This window comes from Dipodomys spectabilis, unplaced genomic scaffold (assembly GCF_019054845.1).
Source record: "Dipodomys spectabilis isolate Male_0828 unplaced genomic scaffold, ASM1905484v1 ptg000187l, whole genome shotgun sequence".
Taxonomy (NCBI): domain Eukaryota; kingdom Metazoa; phylum Chordata; class Mammalia; order Rodentia; family Heteromyidae; genus Dipodomys; species Dipodomys spectabilis.
In genome coordinates, this window is record NW_024870864.1 from 8,862,190 (window position 1) to 8,888,295 (window position 26,106).

Consider the following 26,106-nt stretch of genomic DNA (forward strand, 5'->3'; position numbering starts at 1 on the left):
TTAAAGAAAGTTGAGTGATGGGGTGACTATAAATTCCATGTGAACTTTATCTTTGTAAGCTTGAGTTGAGAGAGAAGGGAGGTATTTTATGAGAACATGATCATTTATTGTTATTATTACATTATTATTATTCTCTGTTGTGGTTTCTGTTTGAGTGTTCTTTTTTAATATACTTTTGTTCTGAAACAGTAGGACTCCCTCAGGATACCTAATAGTGAGGATAGATCCCCAAATAATTTACAATGTAAAAGAAAGGAGCATAGGAGGAAAATGATAAACCTTAACATTCTTTGTACTTAAATACCAATCTTTATATTTTTCTTTTCAACTACTATGAGAGCTTTATTCCTTTTTCCTGCATTTCTTAGTAGAATATGAGTCAATACAAATGAAAAAAATATCTAGAATTTGAAACACATCCAAGATATTGTACAGACAACTAGCTAAGCAATGATCACTAAAAAATAATGTGGAAAGGCAAGCAAGTCAATTATGTTTTAAAGTGTTGTTTAAACCTGTATTTGTCCACAAAACAAGAGCTGAAATCAATCTGGCATCATAAAAAGGAATAGGATTGAAGTCACAATGTTCTAATATCAAATATCATTGTCAGAGAGAACAAGGATCTTAAATAAAGTTTCTCTACATCACAAATGCACATCTCCCTAACAGTAGGAGAAAGTGATAAATAACTTCTGGTGGTGATAAAATGTCATGAACTTAACAGCACTGTGCTTTTACAACTATTACAAATTAGAAAGAAAATACTACCTATAGGACACTAGAATCTAGTATCAGTTCCATTAACATCCAAACTCAATTGAATTTCCTAGTATATATCACATAACTTATGGTTTTGCTATGCTACAGTGTCTCCCTTATTTGATATTTGGCTGTCCACATTTTCTGGTACCCATGGTTTTCTGTAGTTTAAAAAATCATGTGAAAAATTCCAAAATTAAACAACTCCAATTGTTTAAATGGGTACTATGGTAGTCCAGCTGTCTGCTCAGACCTATGTGAGCATGAACTTATGCTTGCCTTACTTCTCTTTTTTTTTTTTTTTTTTTTTTTGGGTCCGGTCATGGGACCTGAACTCTGGGCCTGGGCTCTGTCCCTCAGCTCTTCAGCTCAAGGCTAGCACTCTACCACTTAAGCCACAGTGCCACTTCCAGCTTTTTTCTTATGTGGTGCTGAGGAATCGAACCCAGGGCCTCGAGCATGCAAGGCAAGTGTTCTACCACTGAGCCACCTTCCCAGCCCCTTGCCTTACTTCTCTACATGGGCTAAACATGTGTTAGTCACTGGGTCAGTCACTGCTTTATCAGCTCTAGTGCTGTCCTAGACCATGCTGTGGTCATGTGACCATTAGTTTACTTATCACAGCTCCAAAGGTCAAAAATAGTGATGCTGGTAGTGCAGACATGCCGATGATAGGCTACCCAATGCTTCCTTTAGTGAAGTAGATGAGCTCTACTTCACAAGGAAAGCCAAAGATTGATGGCAAAAATTAATCTTTTTTGCATGAAATTATGGAAGAGAAGAAAATTTGTGCTAAGTTTTGATGTTGTGACCTCAGCTACAAAGACTGTGGCCACAGTACATGTAAGTGCTTAGTTAGGTAGCTCATATGTGGGTGGAAAATAATCAAAAAACAGTGTGATTGTTAGCAAAAAGCACTGAGTCTGTCCTAACACTGAAGCAAGAGACTTCCTAAAACTAGGGACACCAAATGTTTTATTTTAAGAAAGCGATGATTTAAAAATTTAAGAATAGCAGACAAGATGATGTTAAGCAAATGAACTTTAAGATAGGGACACAAGTGGTTTTTTCTTTCTTGCTATTGTTTCTAACGTATTTATAATGTGCCATGTGATTTTTTTTTTGTTTCTTTGTATGTTCCTCCCCCACAGTATAATCTCTGTTTTCACTGTATTTGATGTTGGTGCCCTGCATCTAGTATATACACTTTTCTAATTTGGGGAGGGGAAGAGAAAAAACAAAATGCTTAAATAGGGATACAGGTTGACCCATTGTAACAATGAGATGCACAAAACACTATGTTGAAAATCGAACTTTACAATTTAGGCAGAGGGGCGGGGAGGAGTAGTTATGGAGGAGGTGGGAAGGAAGGGATGATAGAGGAAAACCAAAGGAGAAGGTAACAATGCTTGATAGGAAATCATTACCTTGCTCATGTAACTGTAACCCTTCTGTACAGTATTTTTACCATAAAAACATATAAAAAATAAAAACAATTATATTTACAAAAAAATCAAGAGTTGTTCCTGTGAAAAAATAGAATAGTAAGAGACTGTAATGAAACACATTAAAAATTACTGTGTCTGCTGATGAAGAAATTACTGTCACATTCCTTGCAGAGTTGATCAACTTGATTAAAGAGAAAGAATATCTGTCATTAAAAATTATTTTCAGTATAACTAAGCATTAAGGCCAACTATTGTTAGCTAATCATAATAACTAATCTCTATTAACTAATATCAACTAATCAGTAATAATTGTCATTATTACTAATTATAACCAATTATTTGTTATTGTGGTAAATCCTTTCCATGCCTCTTTTACAAAGTCAGCTTTATCATAGACATTTTTATGGAGAGAAAACATAGAGCTCCCTTATGACCCAACATAGGGCATTTACCCAAATTATTACAAACAAGGCCATACTAAAGCCATATGCACAACTATGTTTATCACAGCATATTCATATCACAGTTACTCACCATAACTAAGATATGGAACCAACCCAGATGCCCCTCAGTAGATGAATGGACCAAGAAAATATGATGCAATGGAATTCTATGCTTCCATCAGAAAGAATGAAACTGGCCCATTTGTAAGGAAATGGAAAGACTTGGAAAAAAATCATATTAAGTGAAGTAGTCCAGACCCAAAGAAATAGATTCCGTGGCTTCCCTTATTTGCAATAAATAGTATATGCCTAGTATACTCTTAGCAGATGAGCAGAATAGCTCAAAAGCTACATACATATGACTATATAAGATGATGCTACATGAAATGAACTACAAGACATGGACACAAGAGGTTTTTCTTTGTTGTTTTTGTTTTTAATGAACTATGTGATTTTGTGGTTCTTTTGTATGTTCTTCCCCTATGGTATATACCCTGTTGTCCCTGTATTTGATTTTTTGGGGGAGGACCCGATCATGGGGCCTGAACTCTGGGCCTGGGCGCTGTCCCTCAGCTCTTCAGATCAAGGCTAGCACTCTACCACTTGAGCCATAACTCCACTTACGGCTTTTTTCTTTTTGTTTATGTGTTGCTGAGGAATCGAACCCAGGGCCTCAGGCATGCAAGGCAAGCGCTCTACCACTGAGCCACCTTCCCAGCCCCTGTATTTGATTTTTGTACCCTGATATTGTATAAACATTTATCTGAATTAGGAGAGGGACAGAGAGCAACAGAATGGTAAGAAAAAGGACAAGGTAGGGAACCAATGCAACTGTGATATTCACAAGACAATATATTGGAAATGATCTGTACAACTGGGGGATGGGAGCCGGGGAAGGGAAAGTGAGAGAAAAATGAGGGAAGGCGTAACAAGTTTGATAAGAAATGTACTTAATACCTTACTTATGCAACTGCAACCTCTCTGTACATTACCTTGACAATAAAAAGTAAATAAAATACATGATGACTGTAAGGACTGGTAATGTCCATGTACTCAGCATTCACTGGGAATGTTGTATAATGTAATTAAGGGTAGAATCTTGTGAACATTAATATTCAAGGGTTTTTACATTAACTTTCACTTATAAATTTTTCTTGTAGCTGTAATTTAGAACATTGTGTTGAATAAATACTAAATTCTGTGTACTGTTTTTAAACAAATTGTTTTGGAAATAAATGACTATAGGTTATACCCTGCACAGGGATAAATGTATTTTGTATAAAAATATTGTTATGTTCACTCAACTTTACTGTGAAATATGATAATCATGTTCATGTGTCAATATATAAAAATGAGTGTTGGGATTTGAAAATGGAAATTGTGGATATAAGAAAAAAAACACTTAGCAAGTGTAGAAAGAAGAATGTAACAATGAGTCAAGTTAATGTGCATTTTAGTATAGGCCCTTCCATGCCACCAGCAACAAACTCTGAGGAAATAAAAGACCATAGGTTCCTATCAGAAGCCAGAATTGTCCAGTGGCAAAAAGGCAGTTAAGTAAAAGGATGAGCATGTGAGATTTTATGAATTGTGTGTGTGTATGTGAGCATGAGTGTAAGCATACATGTATGTAATTGGGTTTTTATATTATTTATTATAATTTAAATCTATATATGATATATTCTGTTTATTTTAATTTTATCATATAATTAATGTGTGTAGCTCATAAAATATATTGAACTCTGTTTTTTTTTTTGGGGGGGGGGTCCGGTTGTGGGCCTGAACTCTGGGCCTGGGTGCTGTCCCTCAGCTCTTCAGCTCAAGGCTAGTGCTCTACCACTTTTAGCCACAGCACCACTTCCGTCTTCTTTTTTTTTGTGTAGGGGCTCAAACTCAGGGCCTGGGGTACTGTCTCAATTTTTTTACTCAAGTCTGGTCTTCTACCCCTTGAGCCAGAATTTTAGCTGTTTGGTAGTTAATTGGAGATAAGAGTCTCACAGACTTTCTTGCCCAGGTTGTCTTTGAACTGGGAACCTCATGAGTAACTAGGATTTCAGAGTAAGCCATTGGTGCCCTGCTTAGACAGACTCTTAATGTAATATTTGTAGTTTTTTTTCTAATTTTGTTTTTTTATTTTTTATTTAATTTTAATTTTTTGTGACCATACTGTACAGAGGGGTTACAATTACATGGGCAAGATAATGAGTACATTTCTTATCAAGCATTGCAGCCACCTCCTTTGTTTACCCTTCACATCCCTTCCCAGCCTCCTCCCCACTCCTTCCCCCAATCCCCCCTCCAACCAAAGTTGTAAAGCTCATTTTTGACATGACAACTTGTACTTCTCCTAGTTGCATCTGGTCCACCTGTATACTTAAACGGCTTGTTTTTCCCCATCTCCTCCACAAATTATACTGACATCAAATATAGTGAAAGCAGGGGTTATACTGTGGGGGAGGGGCATACAAAGCTACAAAGAAATAATCTTATAAAGGAGTTAGAAACAAATGCATGAAAGAAAAAAACATTTAAATACTTATCTAAGGGTTCATTTTCCTAACATCACATTATCTGACCATTCCTGCTTGACTCATACATATACTAGATATTGCAAATAAGGGAAACCATGGGACCTTTGTTTCTTTGGGCTTGGCTTACCTCACTTAATATAATTTTTTCCAAGCCTTTCCATTTCCCAACAAATAGGGCAATGTCATTCTTTCTGATGGAGGCATAGAATTCCATTGTGTATATATACCACATTTTCTTGATCCATTCATCTACTGAGGGGCATCTTGGTTGGTTCCATATCTTAGCTATGGTAAATAATGCTGCAATAAACATAGTTGTGCTGATAGCTTTAGTGTGGTCTTGTTTGTGAATATTTGGGTAAATGCCCAAAAGTGGGATTGCTGGGTCATAGGGGAGCTCTATGTGGAGTCTTTTGAGGAACCTCCATACTGCTTTCCAAAGTGGCTGAACAAGTTTACACTCCCACCAACAATGCAGTAGGGTTCCCTTCTGTCCAAATCCCCTCCAGCATCTGTTGTTGTTAGAGGCAATCCAAAAATTCATATGGAACAATAAAAGACCCCGAATAGCACAAACGCTCCTCAACGGAAAGAACACTGCTGGAGGAATATCAATACCAAATTTCAAACTCTACTATAAAGCCATAGTAATCAAAACAGCTTGGTACTGGCACAAGAACAGACCTCAGGACCAATGGAATGGAATTGAAAACCCAGAAATGAACCCACAGACCTATAGCCAAGTAATCTTCGATAAGGGAGCTAAAATAATAGAATGGAAGAAAGACAGCCTCTTCAGTAAATGGTGCTGGCAAAATTGGTTAACTACTTGTAGAAAATAAAACTAGATCCTTATATATCACCCTGCACCAGAATCAATTCCAAATGGATCAAAGACCTCAGAGTCAAAGCAGACACTCTGAAGACATTACAGGATGGAATAGGAGAAACCCTAGGCCTCCTTGGCTCAGGCCTAAATTTTCTTAATAGAGACCCTGAAACACAACAAATCAAAGAAAGGTTGGACAAATGGGATTGCATGAAATTGCACAGCTTCTGCATGGCAAAGGACATAGCTAGCAAGGTCAATAGAAAGCCCACAGATTGGGAGAAGATCTTCACTAGCCATACAACGGACAAGTGTCTCATATCTAAAATATACTTGGAACTCAAAAAATTAAATCCCCCATCAACAAATCCTCAAAGAAACAACTGCCCAATAAATAAGTGGGCTAAAGACTTAAAGAGAAACTTCTCCGAAGAAGAAAGAAGGATAGCCAATGGACACATGAAAAAATGCTCAACCTCCCTAGCCATAAAAGAAATGCAAATCAAAACAACATTGAGATACCACCTCATCCCAGTTAGAATGGCTATAATCAAGAACTCTTCCGGCTTTTTTCTTTTTGCTTATGTGGTGCTGAGGAATTGAACCCAGGGCCTCAGGCATGCAAGGCAATGGCTCTACTACTGAGTCACCTTCCCAGCCCTTGATCTCTGTTTTATAAATATTTCTGGATGAATAGATGCTAGCCTTTACAATCAGTTATCTATAAGAGGAGTAGAAGTTCAAACTCAATTTCTCATGCTTAACATTTAAACATTCCACTGAAAATTTAGCATAAACTTTTTAGCATCCAGCTTGTAGATGTCTATAGTCCTCAAAACTCTTTACCCAGATTTTTCTAAGAAATGAACAGGGTTGTAATTTATTCTATGTACAGTATATGCCTACTGAGGGTACATTCTTATGTTAAAGTATCACAATGTATGTTTGCAAACATGTGTGTAAGTAGATATAGATTCATACAATAAAAAACATTAATGAGTTTCCATATATTATCGGCATTTTAATGAATTTGCACAACTGTAAACACAAACATATATTACATAATTATTTGCTATGTATTTATATTTGGTAATATGAGATATGAACTTAAGCTAAAATGTAAACTATTGACTAAACATTCTATACCCAGTAGAATAATTTAGCAGATTTCATTACTATAAGTATTTATTCTACTAATACGTATTGTTAACCAACATCATATTGAGCACTAAATTTTAGAGAAGCCAAGGTAAAAGACTGGCAATTTATATATCTGAAATGAAGATCTTTAGAGTGTGCATAGTGTTACAAAGAAAATCTTAACCTAATGGAGTCCATTTTTTTTCTCTAGGGAAAACATGTTGTAGCAAGAGCAGATGTATATGTTTGTCCAATATTGAGACTAGCCCTGGAAAGAGCATTTATTCCAGGCTCCATTGAGGTGTGTCCAACTACAGGAGAACAACAGAAGCTACCACAATAATGGAAGAAATAAGGGTTTACAGTAAGATTCTTAAGAAGCTTTCCCTACTTGATTAAATGATAGACATTCTTTCTCCACCTTCTGGTAATTAGCTGTATTCATAAACCTTCCCTCTCATTTATTTTGTGTTTTCTTGCAGAACTATATTTAGTACTACTAAACTTAGTAGATAAGTTTAGCTACTAAGCTAAACTTAGCCTAGTAGCATTTGTTCTATACAGTTACATTCAATTGTAGATAGAAATCTTTATAAGTGTTTTGAAAATATTTTTTAAATTACTGAAATCCCCAGTATGTGTTCCTAAAATATTATATCCTTTTTCTTCATGTCACAACTTGAAGTGGTTATTCATAAGTGAATATATACAGAATATAGAAAGAATAAAAAATATAAAAATAATTTATTGCTTTTAAAATATGAATTCTATTAACAGAGGTATCATATGCTTTACTTAATCTGTTTTTCACTGTTGGATGTTTTACAAAAAATGGAATTACTATTTGATCAATATACAAATAAATTTAATGCACATTATTTCTTACACTAAACATTGTTACATTATAAAAATTGCTATGGTAAAAGAATCAAGAAAACATGGCTTACATTTCAGTGAACCACCCATAATAATGATTTTTTTTGTTATTACATAGCACGACAGAATAATGAATTCAACTTTGTGTTATAGCAAGCTGCCCCTTGAAAGAGGTCCATTTTTAAGCATAAATAAAGACAAATAATATCAGAACCAAATAGCAATTGACACATGGATATACACAGAAACATATATCCTTTAAAATGCTTCTTACTCCAAAATGTTACCAAGTTGAACTGAAAGTACAAAAGGTGAGAGTTTTGGAAATGAAAAATGGTGACTCCTTTTGTGTTTTAGCTTTTGTTGATATGATATGTAACTACAGTAGTGATAAATTGTGCTATTAAAAAGACTCCATGATGTGATTTCTGGGAAGATAGCAGTGGAAAAGTAACTGAAGGCTCCATTTTTAATGTTCCATTACACGTGCAAGAAACCTGGAAAATCTGTGACAAGATTCCAAATGAATGGCAATCTTTGAGCAGGTTTCTGAAATCATGAGGTATTCTGTACCAGTACTGTGTGTTAATATTACCAGACATGGGCTAAAAATGATTTCCAATATCTCTGGGAAGAATGGCATTGGGATTTTTATGAGTGTTATAGTACACTGCTTTTGACTGTGTGGCCATTTTTATTATATTAATTCTAGCAATCCATGGCCATGGGAGGTCTTTTCATGTAAAATATACTCTAACTTGAATTCCTTTTGTATTCTGAATCAAACTATATGCTTAATTTGTGTAGTTTTCCTTCATTTAAATTGGGTATTGATGTGAACTACATATAATAAACACATGCATGTACATATATATAGTAATCATACAGAGAACACTGAAGAGGGGAAAATATATTTAAACTTGCTATTATGAGATGCTCATAGATTCACATTGTACTTTAAGTAATAATTCATGAAAATACAGTGTTTCTTTATACTTTATTTTTCCCCATTGGTGCACCTTATAAAATCAAAACAGAAACTTTATGGTGGTAATAAAATTGTTCACAGTACATTGTACTTACTTATGAAATTATCACAGTAAAACTCCCTTGTATTTTTAATGTATGCTAATGAAAAGTAGCAAAATAAGTCCATTCATCTTTCTCTTCTATTTATCTTTTGTTGTTTTATTTCTGTTTTTTTTTATTCTGTTTTATACAATAGACATTTTTTCCATGTTTGCAACATATTTAGGGTTTTAAGGGCTGTATTCAGATATCATTCGATAAAATTTGTCTAGTAATGATATTTTTCTTCAAATGAAGTAATAGAGGTTTTATTGTTTTGTTTTGGTTTTGGTTTTCTTGTCCTAGGGCTTGAACTCAGAGCCTAAAGGCTGGCCTTAAATTTTTTGCTCAAGACTAGCACTCTACCACTTGAACTGCAGCATAGCTGTCTTTTTGGTGGTTAATTGGAGATAAAAGTTTCACAGGTGTTTCCTGCCTAGGCTGGTTTTGAACTGTGATCTTCAGATCTTGGCCTCCTCAGTAGCTAGGATTACAGGCATGAGTTACCAATGCCCAACTAATTTTTTTCATTAAAGGTAGATTTGAATGTATTTTTGCCACTAGTTATTGATAGAGGTGTTGGATGTTTTTGCTCATTTTCTTCCTTCTCTTTGTCTTTCCTTGTTCTCTCCCACTTTTCTTCCTTCCTTTCCTTGTTTCTTTTTCCATTCCTGTTTTTTTTCCTTTTTTCCCCCTCTCTTTTCCTCTTTTCTCCTTTCCTCTTAGGTTAATGATGAATTTACCTTGACCTGATTATAGTCTATCCTCTAGTCCCTGTTATGGGTGGTAAAATGAATAATCATTATGATGATAACCATGCTGTCTGGGATATGGACAATCGTATGATCAACTGGCTTAAAGAGATCAATGGAAAAGGAGCAGCATATAAGAACCTGAGCTAGGCAGATGAAGAATAATATTGTCCTGAACACAATAAAGAACCTTCCAAGCTGAGTGCTGGTGTGTAAGGCCTGAAATTCTAGCATATCAGGAGGTTGAGATCTGAGGATCACAGTCTGAAGCCCAGGAAAGAAAAAGTCCATGAGACTCTCATCTCCAGTTAACCACAAGAAAACTGGAAGTGGAGCCATGGGGCAAAGTGGTAGAGTACTAGTCTTGATCAAAAAAGCTCAAGGACAGTGCCCAGGCCCTGTATTCAAGCCCCACAACCAACAGCAACATAAAATGAACCTTCCAAAATGAAGTGTAATGGAAAGCTATTATTGTGCAAGCACTGTGCTAGGAATTAGAGAAAGAAAAGAGAAAAATTTCACTTCAAGCACTCAAATAACTAGCAGCTTTGACATTTATGACAATGTAAAATGTACTAGGTAAATGTCGAAAAATACTTTAGTAGAAAACAAAAGACAGCAATAACATTAGCTGTGGAAATAAAGAGTCCACAGTTTTCTAGACATTTTGTATAGGCTAAATACAATTCTGATATAATTTATAATATCATGTGTGAGAGTCATGTGTATTTCATTTTTTGTCAATAATGAGGCTTGAACTCTGGGTTTGGGTGCTGTCCCTGAGCTCTTCAGCTCAAGGCAAACACTCTAGCACATGAACCACAACACCACTTCTGGTTTTTCTGGTAGTTTATTGGAGGTAAGAGTCTTATGGAATTTCCTGTCCCTGCTGGCTTTGAACCGTGATCCTCAGATCTCAGCCTCCTGAGTAGCTAGGATTATAAGCATGAGCCACCTGCACCCAGCCTACTTCAATTATTTTTTAATGATTAATTGCTTAGTGATTTCAGCTGGAATGTTTACTCTTATGTGTACAGCTAATCATTACTTTATTATTCATCTATGGACTCATTTAGTCACTACATAGATCATTCATTCTATCAGAATATTCAGGACATCCTTTATACACAATTATTGGCTTCAAGAAACTAAACATGCTGGGTCACTGACCTGTGAAATTTACTCTCTAGTGACTCAGATCATAAGGAATCAAAACCTCATCAAATAAATGTACAATTTAAGGATACACTAGGTGCCACCTAAAATGTGATCAGTTGACTGAACAACCTTGTAACAATTACAAGAATCTTATGGTACAAGGATAGAAGGCAGTTGTTGAAAAAATACATAAGCTATGCCTACAAACATATAGTTAAAGGGAAGGGGATCAACTGCATAGATAAGCTTTGTGTCGATAGTAGTTTAAGAGTAAGGAAAAGTTAGAAAATTTAAGGGAGATTGATATTCAATAAACAGTGGAGAAATAAAGAGAGCTTGTGCTCTGTGAGTCATGCAGGTCCTTTTCAAACAAATGGAGAATAACTAGTATATATTTAGGACAAGCAGAAGAGGTCAAAAGCTATGTACATAAGACCGTATAACCTGATGCTAAGTGAAATGAACCCCAAGATAGGGACACAAGAGGTTTTATCTTTGTTGCTGTTTTTTAAATGTATTTCTAATGTATTGTGTGATTTTTTTTTTGTTTCTTTGTACGTTCTTCCCCCATGGTACAACCCCTGTTGTTACTGTATTTGATTCCAATCTTAGTTCTTATCTATACATTTTTCTAATTTGGGGAGGGGAAGGGACAAAATGCTGAACTAAGGATATTGGATGGCCAATTGTAACAATGAGATGTACAAGACATTATGTTGAAAATGAACTTTACAACTTTGTGGTGGGGGAGAGGGGAGAGTGGAGTTGGGGAGATAGGGAGGAAAGGAATGGTAGGAGAAAAATAAAGTAGATGTAACAATACTTACATGGTAACATTACCGCAAGGTAATGTATCTGTAACCTCTCTGTATAGTATCTTTACAATAAAAAATATGTATTAAGAAAAAAAAACAATGGGGAACTCTGGAGGAATTATATGTAAGAGAAAGTAAAAGTGCTCTCTTGGTATGTTTTTGAGAGTCAAAATGGTGAAAAATGCCCATGATCTTATTACTTTTTCAATTCATGTGTATTTAGAATGTCAGTAGATAGGATAGATTTCTGTCATGCTTAGCATTTCCATAGTAAGGGATCCTATTTTAAATAAACCGTGTATATGCATTGTGATTGGCTCTAAAAACCATGTGTAGTGGTGACACACTTGTAAATGTTACTGAAATCAGGACTTTTGATCTATACTCCTTAAATAGAATTTATTTCCATTAACCTTATATTGATGAAAATTTCAAAAACAATGTGGTATTCAAAATATGGAACTACTAGTTAAATGCAGATTAATTTTTCAACAAGAATTCCTATGCAGTAGGCAGATAGTTCCCACATCCCATTGTGATTGACAAGCCTGACATATGGAATAGTTCACAAATTCCCAGGTGACTGACAGATGGAGAATAGAAAGGCGGATAAAGTTGCCTAGAGAGCTGAGGACGATTTCATATTCAGCGGTTTTGATCAAAAGGATTCCAGATCTCACACTAAATTTAGCACCGCTGGCAATTAGTGCATGATTTATTCAGTCCTTTCCTTTGCTGGTTGACAAATGGAAAACAAGCACAAAATTAAAAATAAGTTTATTTCCAGCATTTCGGATATTTAAAATGTGTGTGTCTTTGTTTGCACATAAATTAACATGAGATGAATTTATAGTGAGATTAAATCTGAAATGGAGATGCAAGCAATAAATAAGAGCTTTTATATGTGGTGTATGGGCAGAACAGGTGTTTGAATTAAGAAATACTAATATGTTTAGCAGCATGGCTCCACCTTTAGCATTAGGGAGTTGATGCTTTCCTAAATTTAGAATAATCTTTCTACAATTTAGAGTTCTTTCATAAGCTCCCCACATAGGTGACCATCTGTATGACAATATTAATGCTTCTCACTCTAGTAATAATAATTTTTTTAAGAAAACAACTAAACCAACTCCTCATGAAGCTCTCTGGCATTGCCATGCAGGGCTGGGGGCTTCTTGCCTTTTTGATTGTCCAGGGAGAGGAAGGCAGTAGACAGAGGAATCTTTCCCAGGCTCATACATTTCTAAATGGAATCAGAAGACTTCAACCATGCAGAGCTCTGTTTCCACTCTGTCTTCCTAGTTCACGAAACAACATGAGCATGATGTGCTAATGTAAACCTTCTGTTGTGTGAGTTAGAGTCAGAACATGACAATAACCCATCCACAACTGGAGGGTAGCATGACTCAAAAGAGCCCTGCCCAGGAATCCAGGGAGGCAAGGCATTGACGAAAGGTGTAGAAAATGAACCAAGCAAGATCCCTATTCCTTCAGTGGTAAAACTAACAATTATCATGTCTGAAAGACCTTGTGATTTCTGAGTAGGCGTAACTGTCTATCTCCTTTCCAGAAATCCTCTTGGCACTGTCTAATATAGCTCCTTAGAAAGATGAATGAATTTTTCTCAAAACACAAGGCAGCCAGAAACATGTCTCAGAGTGTGAGGTACCCCATCATTCTTAATGGAGTACAAGTGGCCCACTGAGGTGTCCTGACATCAAAAACGAAGCAAAACAACTCTTTCTGAGAAAGTCGGGACAGCAGCAAAGCACTAGAGATATGGGGATTGTGGGAGCAAATGTTGGGGACACTTTTAGGTTTTGTTATTTGATTTGTATTCTAGGTCTGACATTCAACTTTATTTGTATTCATTATTCACAGTGGGAACTAGAATGGTTTTTAAAAATAGCATAAAATCCACTTAAATTATAATGGAAGGAATCGTGTGCAATGTGATGCTTTAATTACTGTTAAGCTAACCTTGGGATATGGGAAATGTCAATTTTCATTGGCCACATGAAGGCTGAGCCCAGGATTTAGCCTGCAGATATGTGCAATCAGTGGGTGTGCAGCTCATGGGCACTGCCTGCCTGAGGAGCCCCCACAGTGCTTCAAATCTGCCTTTGCCTCCTCCTCACGTACCTGGGGTACCATCGCTTTCTTTTATTAGTGTTTTCTTTTTCCTCTAAAATACCTTCCTGCATTCTCAGCAGCAACCCAGAGACATTTCCCAGGTAAATGGCTTCAGGTCAGTCATGTTACTTTTTATTTTCCCACTATAAATGCTCCTTGGTTGATATGCCTTGGGTTTCCTACTGACCAACATAGGGGAAAAGGAATCTACAAGGAACTAGAACATGAAAAATACATCTTTTTTCCATATCAATTTCTCTACTTTTCCTTGTTATATCCTGTCATCTGTCATCCATATATATATACATATATATTTATAATCCATATATATGTGTGTGTACATATACGTGCACATATTCAACTTGAATAGACATATATGCACACACATTTATATATAATACATATATACAGACACATATACACATATATGTGATGTATATATAGAGACTAAATACATGAATATGTATCCATACATACATTCTTGTATATCTCCTTATATAAGTGGAGGACAACTCATACATGCATATAAATATGTATATGTATAAATAAAATTATGGGTAAGAAATTTTATATATAAATATATACACGTATGTATATATAAATATCTGTGTATATATATTTATAATACGTACATAAATTAATTTCATTGGAAGTAAGCATTATTGGTGTTAAACTTCAGGATCATGAGATTGTTTCCATAGGAGGATAATCGACCTAATAATGACTATTCTGTCACCTCTCTTCCAAGGGAAGCAGTGATGGTTAGGGAATTGTATGAATACAATTGGCTCCTGAAACATTTCTAGCTAAAAGATACTTTTGAAACTCTGAACAAATATAAGCTATACATTAACGGTGAAAAATTAGATTGTCTCAGGTAAAATACTTTCAGAGTGAGTATGGGTATGGTCTATTTTACAGTATAAAGGAAGACATACATAGCATGCGTATAAAATACATATGGTATTTAGTATATATACAATATTGTCTAATGTGTTAGAGTAGATGTTACACGGAGGTATGCAAACTTGTATAGACACTTTAAATTTGGTTTATTATACCCAAAATATTTTCCAGTAATAACGTGTTTAAAAATTTGGAGGATAGTTATCCTTTAAAATAGAACCTGCCCATTTTTTGTACCTGCATATATTTTTTCTCATTAATTAGCTCAACTAATGGAAATTGCCAATAAATGATTGTAATCAAGTTTAAACTATAAAAGTTACAATTTCATATGGTTCTATTCAATAACATCCCAATACTAAATAGGAAGAAGGTGGTGATATTAGTTTTCCATTTGGAGGGGAAAGAAAAAAGTAATACCTTTTATCTAATACCTTGTTAGTCACACACAGAACTATCAAAATAATCTATTACAACTTCCTCACAAGTTTTTGCTATTGCATGCTTTATTATCATGCTAAAATCCTGCAGGAAGTGTAAATATTGCTTTAGTGTCTTATATAATAACTTGTTTTTATTGTGAAAATGTAGTATAATAAAAGAAAAAAAAGAGGGGAAGTAATAGTTGATACAATGACATCTATGTATCGAACACTGGACTTTACATTTTAAGAAAACAAAAATTCCCTTTATTTAGCAGTTTTATTATCTTTACATTCTTGTACAAAGGAATTGTTATTTAACAAAGCGGTTTATGAATACAATGAGTCTTGATCAGTGTCACTTCCTTCAACATCCTCACCTAACCCTCCCAACCACCTCTTTGCTCATTTTTCTCAATTTTGTAACGTGTGCACAGAATTTTTGACTGCATTCTTCTCTTCATTCATCTTCCCCTTGATCCCACCTCATTCTTTTCAAGTATCCATTTCCTGATGCTTATTCTATTGAACTATGATTTTGTTTTTCTAAGGAGTTACCCTATTTGAATTCACCTGAATCTACCATATTTTAGTTAATATATCTATGTATACTTGTATACTAAACAGTATTTATATGCATATTTATATACTAATTTTAGCTTCTACATATGATACAAAACATGAAAGCTTTCTCTCTTTGGGCATGACTTATGTCACTTCAAGAATTTTTCTAGGTTCTTACATTGCTTTGAAAATGATTCAATATCATTCTTTCTAATGGATAATTCAAATTTCCTATTTCTCTTTTAAATCTCAGCATTTTCTCAATCTTCCCTGTCTAACATGGTAACCATTTATCATTAATGACTATTTACATTTCTACTTAAGTTCAATAAGTTTGACCTGAAAGGTTGAGTTTTTTTCAGCTATACTATAAAGAGTTAATGTCCTCTACAACCACATGGAGAAATGGCTATTCCATTCTCTAGAGCAGGGGAAAAACATTTCCAACCCTTCAGAAAGTGGGATCAAGCAACACAAATCTAAGTCAAATTTTCAAAAGCTGTGTTGGTCAACAGCATTGTCAGGGTTCTGTGAAACTTCAGGGTCTCTGAGTTTGTATACCTGTATGCATTCCTTTGTAACCTCTCCAGATAAGGAGGAAGAGGCGTGACTCACTCTTTCTGAAGAAGTAACCAAAGTTGCATGTTTCTAAAAGCATTATTTACAAATTCGTGTCACTGTTTGTTCCTAGAAACTTTGTTAAAATGAGTCAATAAAACAAAACAAAACCCTCTAAATTTTCCTACTTTGGACATTGATTGAATATGCACAAGACAGTTTCTGCCTTTAATTTTAGTAATTATTTATCAACTGATTTCTAAATTACTCATTTAATGCATCAAATATCATCTTTTCTAATCATAGAAGAAAAGCAAATGTCCATATAGTGAAGTAGAGATAGGAAAGACCCTTGAGACCCTCAAATTAAAATATTGGGTCATCAAAATAAGTGATAAAATGGAGAGTAGCTTGAAAGATTTTAATAGCTTTGAAGATTTTAATAGCTTTATACCCTCTAAGGAATACTTTGCTAGTGACCCTCCATAGATACAAAATTAGTAATTCAGTGAAAAAACAGCAAAGGAATATATAAGAGAATACATGGTTCATTGAAGATGAACCATTGTGCATAGTATAGGTACTTGGGCACCAGAATTGCAAGTGAATGAATGAAGTGGAAAGTAAACAGAAGGTTATAAGGTAGGATTTCTTGTTAGTATTTTTAGTACATGGAGACTTGATGATTGTGGCCTTATCTAATCACCAGTTGGCCTTCATAACCTTGGAATTGTTGCTACACATCATGTCTACTTAAAACATATTAATGAAAATTATCCAACAGAAATTTCTCCATGTTTTCTTTGCTATAGTATAAAAAAATGTACAAATCTCTGTTGGAAAATCTGCTAAACATTAACAACATTACTTGTTCTTCTTTTTCTGATGAACTTTCTGCTACTCAGTGGTCTTATGTCAATCTAACATTATACGTCTTACCATTACATTTCTATGTAATGTAAAACTTAAGAGTTGACATAAATTGTGCTTTTAGACCACAATTGTAAACCCTGGCCAAGATGGCTCCAGACAGAGTGGTGACAAGTCCTGGCTTTGGGTTGATTTGTCTCATTTTGATCAGCAACTGAAGAACCTTCTCAATTTGCAGTCCAGACATGGAAAGAGTCTTCTGATAAGATATAAATACTACTTAATTAAACTGAAAGGGAAGAATTTCATTTTCATCTTGCTTTAAGATTATTATGCTCTCCTTTGGAAAAGATGAGTTCTGAGTTCTGTCACTTCATAAATCTTCATAAATTGGGAGATAATCCATCAAATTTTTAAAATAAACTTGCTAGTCTTTTGATATTACTTACTTATATATTTCCTTCTGAGGAATTCTGAGTATCCCGATTGTACAGTTATTTCTTATTTGGTAAAATTACCACAATACAATTCAAGAATATTAGCATTTGATTATTACAGAAGACCTGTCTCTAGATTTGCATTCTCTCCTCGCAAAGCATACATGTTATTATAAAAGCATTTAACAATTATCTTATTTGTAGAGTACTGTGACATAAGAGTAAAAGAAAAAATATGTTTTCAATTAAGCTCAGGCTTACAAGGAAAATAAGATATTTTAATATGTGCATATTTGTTACATTTAATGTTATTGTATATTTATGTTTTATATTATAACATATACGTAATATGTAACATATGACATATGATAAGATATGCTACAATACATCCCAATATCCTGTTTTCATATATATTTTATATGTGTGTGTATTTGAAGAGAAAAAGAGAAAGGGAAAGAGAGAAAGAGTGTTTTAGGAGACAGAAATAAAAATTTTAGCCATAAGTAGTGGTATAGCTTAGGTGGTAAAGGATGTGCATAAAATTCTGGTTTTAATGCCTTGAACTTCCAAATAATTAAAACACACACACATACAAAGTAATGTGTTGGCATAGTTAAAAACCATTTTATGATATGAATTTAAAGATTAAAATATGTTTATAACAGTTAGATTTTTTCATGTAAAAGCTCTCACTGTTTTATACTTAAGTATCTTTAAGTAAAGATTTAAATTTTAAGGAATTCCTAAATTCTGGAGAAAGATTTTGGCAAAATGGAGGAAAAATCATTTATTGTATTGTATTGTAGAGAAGGCTCACATAAGTAAATGGGTGAATCATTATGATCAGACTCTAAGACCAGCCTTGATTTCATTCCCATTTGGTGCTTGTTATTCATGCACATCTTTAGAAGGCATATGTCCCAAGTCTATACAAAAGCCTGTACAAAATAAACAGATGGGTGGACAGGAAAGAAATAATATTAGTCAGGGAAGCAGATATCACATATTTCCTATCTTTTGAGACAATTCAAAGGATGAAGGGCCAAAGAAAAATCTGACAAGAGAAAATATCTCCAAAGGATAGCAATTCTAAATGAAGACATCAGGGAACACAAGCAAATATAAAAGAATGTGGACATGTGCACTATTTGGCACAGAAGAGAGTGCTTGCTATTAGGACATGAGAAATAAAACAAAATCAATGAAAAATTTAAGTAAGGGATGTGTGCTAAAGTATTCAAAGTGAGTGAAAATGAACATCTGCCTGGGTGAAACCTGAATCTCAACACACTGGCAAGTGGTGCCAGAGAAGGCCAACTTAGAAGCTGAATCTTTCATTCCTAACAAATACTCAGCATTTCCCTCACTCCCCACCCCTGTGACTGCAGAAATCTCAGAATGGTGGTTGGGCTTCACCCACTTCCTACAGGTGTGGTCTTCCAATGTCTGATAGAGCAAAGTTGTGGAAATCTAACATCCTGTCCCATTCATCCAACCACTCTACTGCATGAAGTCAGCAAATGCCCAGTGAATAATTAAACCCATGCCACACAAGAGTAATGACAAGTCCTCCCATCCCAAACCAAGTACTAAGTAGATAAATGATGTACAACCTGCCAATAAAATCACTTCCTGCCCATGTGCTTCCCACCCACCGACTGATCAGTACCACAACAAGCCTACTTGAAACCCAAGACACAGTGAGTAAGTTCATAATGTAAAACTTACAAAGTAAGAGTCTCATTAAAAATAAAAACCAAAACTGATATCAAGAACCAGAAAGAGCTTGACAGTGAATAGATGCCACATGAAAGTGCATGTATATCACAACAGTTGACAATGACTAAATAGAGTCATCATGAAAAATGATAATGAAAGTCTCCAAAATGAAGCTGAAGAAGTAAACAAATAGAAGATAAAAGGATAAATCAAGTCAAAATGTTAGAACTGGGAGGTTTATATGGTGGCAATCCTGGGGCTTGAATTCAGTCAAGGCTTGGGGCCTGTCCCTGATCTTTGTTTAGTTATTTATTTGTTTTTTGTTGTGAGAATACCATACAGAGGAGTTACAATTACATGGGCATGATAACAAGTACATTTCTTATCAAGCATTGTTGCCTCCTCTTTGTGTCCCCTTCCCATCCCTTCCCATACTCCTTCCCTCCCCCCATCCACTATCCCTGATCGTTGTGTACAAGGCTAGCTACCACCTGATTTGCAGCTCTATTTATAGCATTTAGGGGGTTAAGTGAAGATAAGAGTCTCACAGACTTTCTTGTTCAGGCTGGCTCTGAACTGCATTCCTCAAATGTGAGCCCCCTGAGTAGATATGATTACAGGTGTAAGCCACCAGTGCCAGGCTTAAAATTAACATTTTTAACACCACAATTAACAAAAACAATCCTCAATGGATAGTGTCAATAATAGAAGCAGAACACAGCAGAACATAAGGCTGCAACAAAAGATTTAATATTCCTTTCACTTAAGACCAGGAATGAAGATAAGATAGGACAATGCTAAACACGTTTGAAGAAGACTGCCCATACTTGGTGAAGACATAAAAACCTATAATCTAAGACAACCCAAGGTTTAAATTAAAGAATAAAATGAAATAGATGAAATAGGGAAAGCAGAAAATTCAACTAAGTGAAAGCTCATATTACAAAGAAAAATCAGTGCTGAGTATGTGACTTCCTTACTGGGTTCCTCGGCTGAAGTCCATGAGTTCAAAAACCAGTTTGACCAAGAAAAAAAATGAAAAAAATGGGCAAAATTTCCACCACAGGATAAAATAGAGGAAATAAATCACTGACATAAAGAAGGAATTAGATGTTGTTAAAGGCAGAGGACATAATATACAAGCACATATGAATAGATATATATTTATGAACTTGGAAAAATGGGCCATATTTTTGAAAACTGCCAATGGTACAAATTTATTCGATCTGAAATATGCATTCTTTTTATCATATTAAATATTTGAGAAACTTAATTTATAATTTTTTTCATATGCCCTCTCAAATCTTGAGATTCAAGTAGTTTCTTTTTTTTAAATTTTTTATTGTAAAAATGCTGTACAGAGGGGTACAATTACATGGACAAGATAATGAATACATTTCTTATCAAGCATTGTAGCCTCCTCCTTTGTTTCCCCTTCCCATCCCTTCCCATCCTCCCCCTGCTCTCCACCTAATCCTCCCCCCCCACCACCAAAGTTGTAAAGTTCGTTTTTCCACATAACGACTTGTACATCTCATTGTTACAATGGATCCACCTGTATCCACAATTTGTTTTTTCCCTTCCCCTCCACAAATTATACCAACCTCAAATACTGTGAAAGCAGGGGTTATACCATGGGGGAGGGACATACAAAGCATCAAAGAAATAATCTTATAAATGTGTTAGAAACAATCACCTGAAAGAAAAAAAAAACATTTGAATACATATCAAGTAGTTTCTTGCAAGAATTCTATCCAACAGTTAAGAAGAATCAATACACCATATGATCTCTTTCCCAACACCTTCTATGAGCTTTGTTATAACAATCACAAAGATAATCAGATTCCTTATACCTGCAGCAACTCTTAACTGAATACTAGCAGATAGAATTCAATGATATACAAAAGTGGGTGTAACATGAAGAAATAAGGTTAGTTTCATATATACAAGGCTGATGTGGAATAAAAAAAACAATTCATATAAGCACAGGATCAAGAGATACAAGGAAAGAATGAGAGCATCCCTTGGTGCTGTGAACATATTTGTCAAAATTCAGAAACCATTCATGAAAAAACTCAAAACACTACAAAGAAGAGTATTTAATCATTTTGCATTAAAAAAAAACCCAACTGCTATCAGTCACTTTCGATTTAAAATATAATACTTTTCCCCAGGATTAGGTAGAAAGAAGACAAGAAGTTTCATCATCTTATTCAATCTAGTACTTGAATTTATACTCACTATGAGAAGTGAAAAGCAAAAAAAAAAATGGTAGCAGACCAGCACAACTATGTTTATTGCAGCATTATTTACCATAGCTAAGACATGGAACCAACCCAGATGCCCCTCAGTAGATGAATGGATCAAGAAGATGTGGTATATATACACAATGGAATTCTATGCCTCCATCAGAAAGAATGACATTTCCCCATTTGTTAGGAAATGGAAAGGCTTGGAAAAAATTATATTAAGTGAAGTAAGCCAGGCCCAAAGAAACATAGGTCCCATGGTTTCCCTTATTTGCAATATCTAGTATAGGTATGAGTCAAGCGGAAAAAGTCAGATAATGTGATGTTAGGAAAACGAAACCTCAAATATGTATTTTAATGTTTTTGTTTCTTTCATGCATGTATTTCTAACGCATTTATAAGATTATTTCTTTTTTGCTTTGTATGTCCCTCCCCCACAGTGTAATCCCCGCTTTCACTATATTTGATGTCAGTATAACATGTGGAGGAGATGGGGACAAACAAGTCCTTTAAGGATTCAGGTGGACCTGTTGCAACAATGAGAAGTACAAAATGTCATGTCAAAACCAGCTTTACAATGTCGGTGGGGGGGGGTATGATTGGGTGGGAGGGAGGGGGGAGGCTGGGAAGGGAGGTGAAGGGTAAACAAAGGAGGAGGCTGCAATGCTTGGCAAGAAATGTATGCATTATCCTGCCCATGTAATTGTAACCCCTCTGTACAGTATGTTCTCAAATAAAATAAAATAAAATTTAAAAAAAAAATGGTAGCAGATAAGAAAGGTACAAATAAAATTACTGCTATTGTAGATAATATTAGCATTTCATGGAATATCAGATGAAATATTAAAAACTTTTCTATCATTGAATTCAGTATAGTAATCAGACAGAAGATCAAGATGCAAAAATTTGAGTTATAATTATACTAGCCATAAAAACATAGGAATAATTTAAAATTACAACGCCAGTTATAATTTCCCCAAACCTGAAATACCCAGGTGTAAACTTAATGCATTCAACTGGTAAAAAAAAAAATGAAAAATACTGTTGAAAGAAATCAAAGGAGAATAAATCGGTAGGAATCTATGATGTGGTTATAAATTAGAAGATTCCATTTAGTAACCATTTTTAATCAATATTCAGACTTAATGCAATTTCTACTATATTTTCAGAACAATGATTTTGTACAAATAGAAAAGGTTATCCTAAACTTTCTAAGAAATGTTTCATAGAGTAGTCATAAAAATGTTTGGTATTGATAAAGCCATAGTAATCAAAACAGCTTTGTACTGACACAAGAATAGACCTGAGGACCAATGGAATAGAACTGAAGACCCAGAAATGAACCCACAGACCTATAGCCACCTAATCTTCAATAAGGGAGCTAAAAAAGTAGAATAGAAGAAATACATCTTCTTCAGTAAATGGTGCTGGCAAAATTTGTTAAACACCTGTAGAAAACTAAAGCTAGATCCTTATATATCATATTGCACCAGAATCAATTCCAAATGGATCAAAAACCTTGAAGTCAAATAAGAGAGCCTGAAAACATTACATGAAGGAATAGGAGAAACTCTAGGGCTCTTTGAAACAGGGCAAAATGTTCTTAATAAAGACTCAGAAACACAACAATCAAGAAAGGTTGGACAAATGGGTTTGCATTGAATGGCAGAGCTTCTGCATGGCAAAGGACATAGCTAGCAAGAACAATAGAAAGCCCACAGATTGGGAGAAAATCTTCACTAGCCATACAATGGACAAGGGTCTCATATTTAAAATATACTTAGAAATAAAAAAATTAAATCCCCCAACAACAAATCCTTAAGGCAATAACTGCCCTATTAATAAGTTGGCTAAAAATTTAAAGAGAAATTTTTCTGAAGAGGATATATGAATGGCTAATAGACACATAAAGAAATGCTCAACTTCTCTAGCCATAAAAGAAATGCAAATCAAAACAACATTGAGATACCACCTCACTCCAGTTAGAATGGCTAAAATCAAGAATTCTAAAAACAACAGATGCTGGAGGGGATGTGGACAGAAGAGAACCTTACTGCATTGTTGGTGCGGTATAAACTTGTTCAACCACTTTGGAAAGTAGTATGGAGGTTCCTCAAAAGACTCCACATAGAGCTCCCCTATGGCCCAGCAATCCCACTTTTGGGCATTTATCCAAATGTTTAAAAACAAGACCACACTAAAGCTACCAGCACAACTATGTTTATTGCAGCATTATTTGCCATAGCTAAGATATGGAACCAACCCAGATGCCCCTCAGTAGATGAATGGATCAAGAAAATGTGGTATATATACACAATGGAATTCTATGCCTCCATCAGAAAGAATGACATTGCCCCATTTGTTAGGAAATGAAAAGACTTGGAAAAAATTGTATTAAGTGAAGTAAGCCAGACCCAAAGAAACATAGGTCCCATGGTTTCCCTTATTTGCAATATCTAGTATATGTCTGAGTCAAGCAGAAAAGGTCAGATAAGGTGATGTTAGGGAAATGAACCCTAAGATATGTACTCAAATGTTTTTTTTCTTTCATGCAATTGTTTCTAACACATTTATAAGATTATTTCTTTGTACGTATTTAACTTTTTTTCTTTCATGCATTTGTTTCTAACGCATTTATAAGATTATTTGTTTGTTGCTTTGTATGTCCTTCCCCCACAGTATAACCCCTGCTTTCACTGCATTTGATGTCCATATAATTTGTGGAGGGGAAGGGGAAAAACAAGTCGTTTAAATAAGGAAACAGGTGGACCCGGTGCAACAATGAGAAGTACAAGTTGTCATGTCGAAAACGAACTTTACTTGATTTTTGCCATTCTAACTGGAGCGAGGTGATATCTCAATGTTGTTTTGATTTGCATTTCTTTTATGGCTAGGGATGTTGAACATTTCTCCATGTGTCTATTGGCCATCTTTCTTTCTTCTTCAGAGAAATTTCTCTTTAAGTCTTTTGCCCACTTATTTATTGGGCAGTTGTTTCTTTGAGGATTTGTTGTTGGGGGGTTTAATTTTTTGAGTTCCAAGTATATTTTAGATATGAGACCCTTGTCCGTTGTAGGAACCTTACTTCATTGTTGGTGGGAATGTAAACTTGTTCAACCACTTTGGAAAGCAGTATGGAGGTTCCTCAAAAGACTTCACATAGAACTCCCCTCTGACCCAGCAATCCCACTTTTGGGCATTTACCCAAATGTTTACAAACAAGACCACACTCAAGCTACCAGCACAACTATGTTTATTGCAGCATTATTTGCCATACTAAGATATGGAACCAACCCAGATGCCCCTCAGTAGATGAATGGATCAAGAAAATGTGGTATATATACACAATGGAATTCTATGCCTCCATCAAAAAGAATGACATTGCCCCATTTGTTAGGAAATGGAAAAACTTGGAAAAAATTATATTAAGTGAAGTAAGCCAGGCCCAAAGAAACATAGGTCCCATGGTTTCACTTATTTGCAATATCTAGTATATGTACGAGTCAAGCGGAAAAGGTCAGATAATGTGATGTCAGGAAAATGAACCCTTAGATATGTATCTTAATGTTTTTTTCTTTCATGCATGTGTTTCTAATGCATTTATAAGATTATTTCTTTGTTGCTTTGCATGTCCCTCCCCCACAGTATAACCCCTGCTTTCACTATATTTGATGTCAGTATAACTTGTGGAGGAGATGGAGAAAAACCAGTTGTTTAAGGATACAGGTGGACCTGTTGCAACAATGAGAAGTACAAGTTGTAGGGGAAGGGGAAACAAAGGAGGAGGCTACAATGCTTGATAAGAAATGTACTCATTGTCTTGCCCATGTAATTGTAACCCCTCTGTATAGTATTTTCACAATAACAAATAAATAAAAAAATTTTTAAAAAAGATTATTTCTTTGTTGCTTTGTATGTCCCTCCCCCACAGTATAACCCCTGCTTTTACTGTATTTGATGTCGGTATAATTTGTGGAGGGGAAGGGGGAAAACAAATCGTTTAAATAAGTGTACCCATTACAGCAATGAGACGTACAAGTCGTTATGTTGAAAACGAACTTTACAACTTTGGTTTGGGGAGGGTGGGAGGAGCGGGGAGGATTGGGTTGGGGGGCGGGGGAGGGGAGGATGGAAAGGAATGGGAAGGGGAAACAAAGGAGGAGGCTACAATGCTTGATAAGAAATGTACACATTATCTTGCCCATGTAATTGTAATCCCTCTGTCAGTATTTTCACAATAAAAAAGAAAGAAAATGATGAAATAAGGATACAGGTTGACCCATTGTAACAATGAGATGTACAAGACATTATGTTAAAAACGATCTTTACAACTTTGGTGGGGAGAGAGGTTTGAGAGATGGGAGGGAAGGGATGGTAGGGGAAAAACAAAGGAGTAGGTAACAATGCTCGATAGGAAATGTACTGA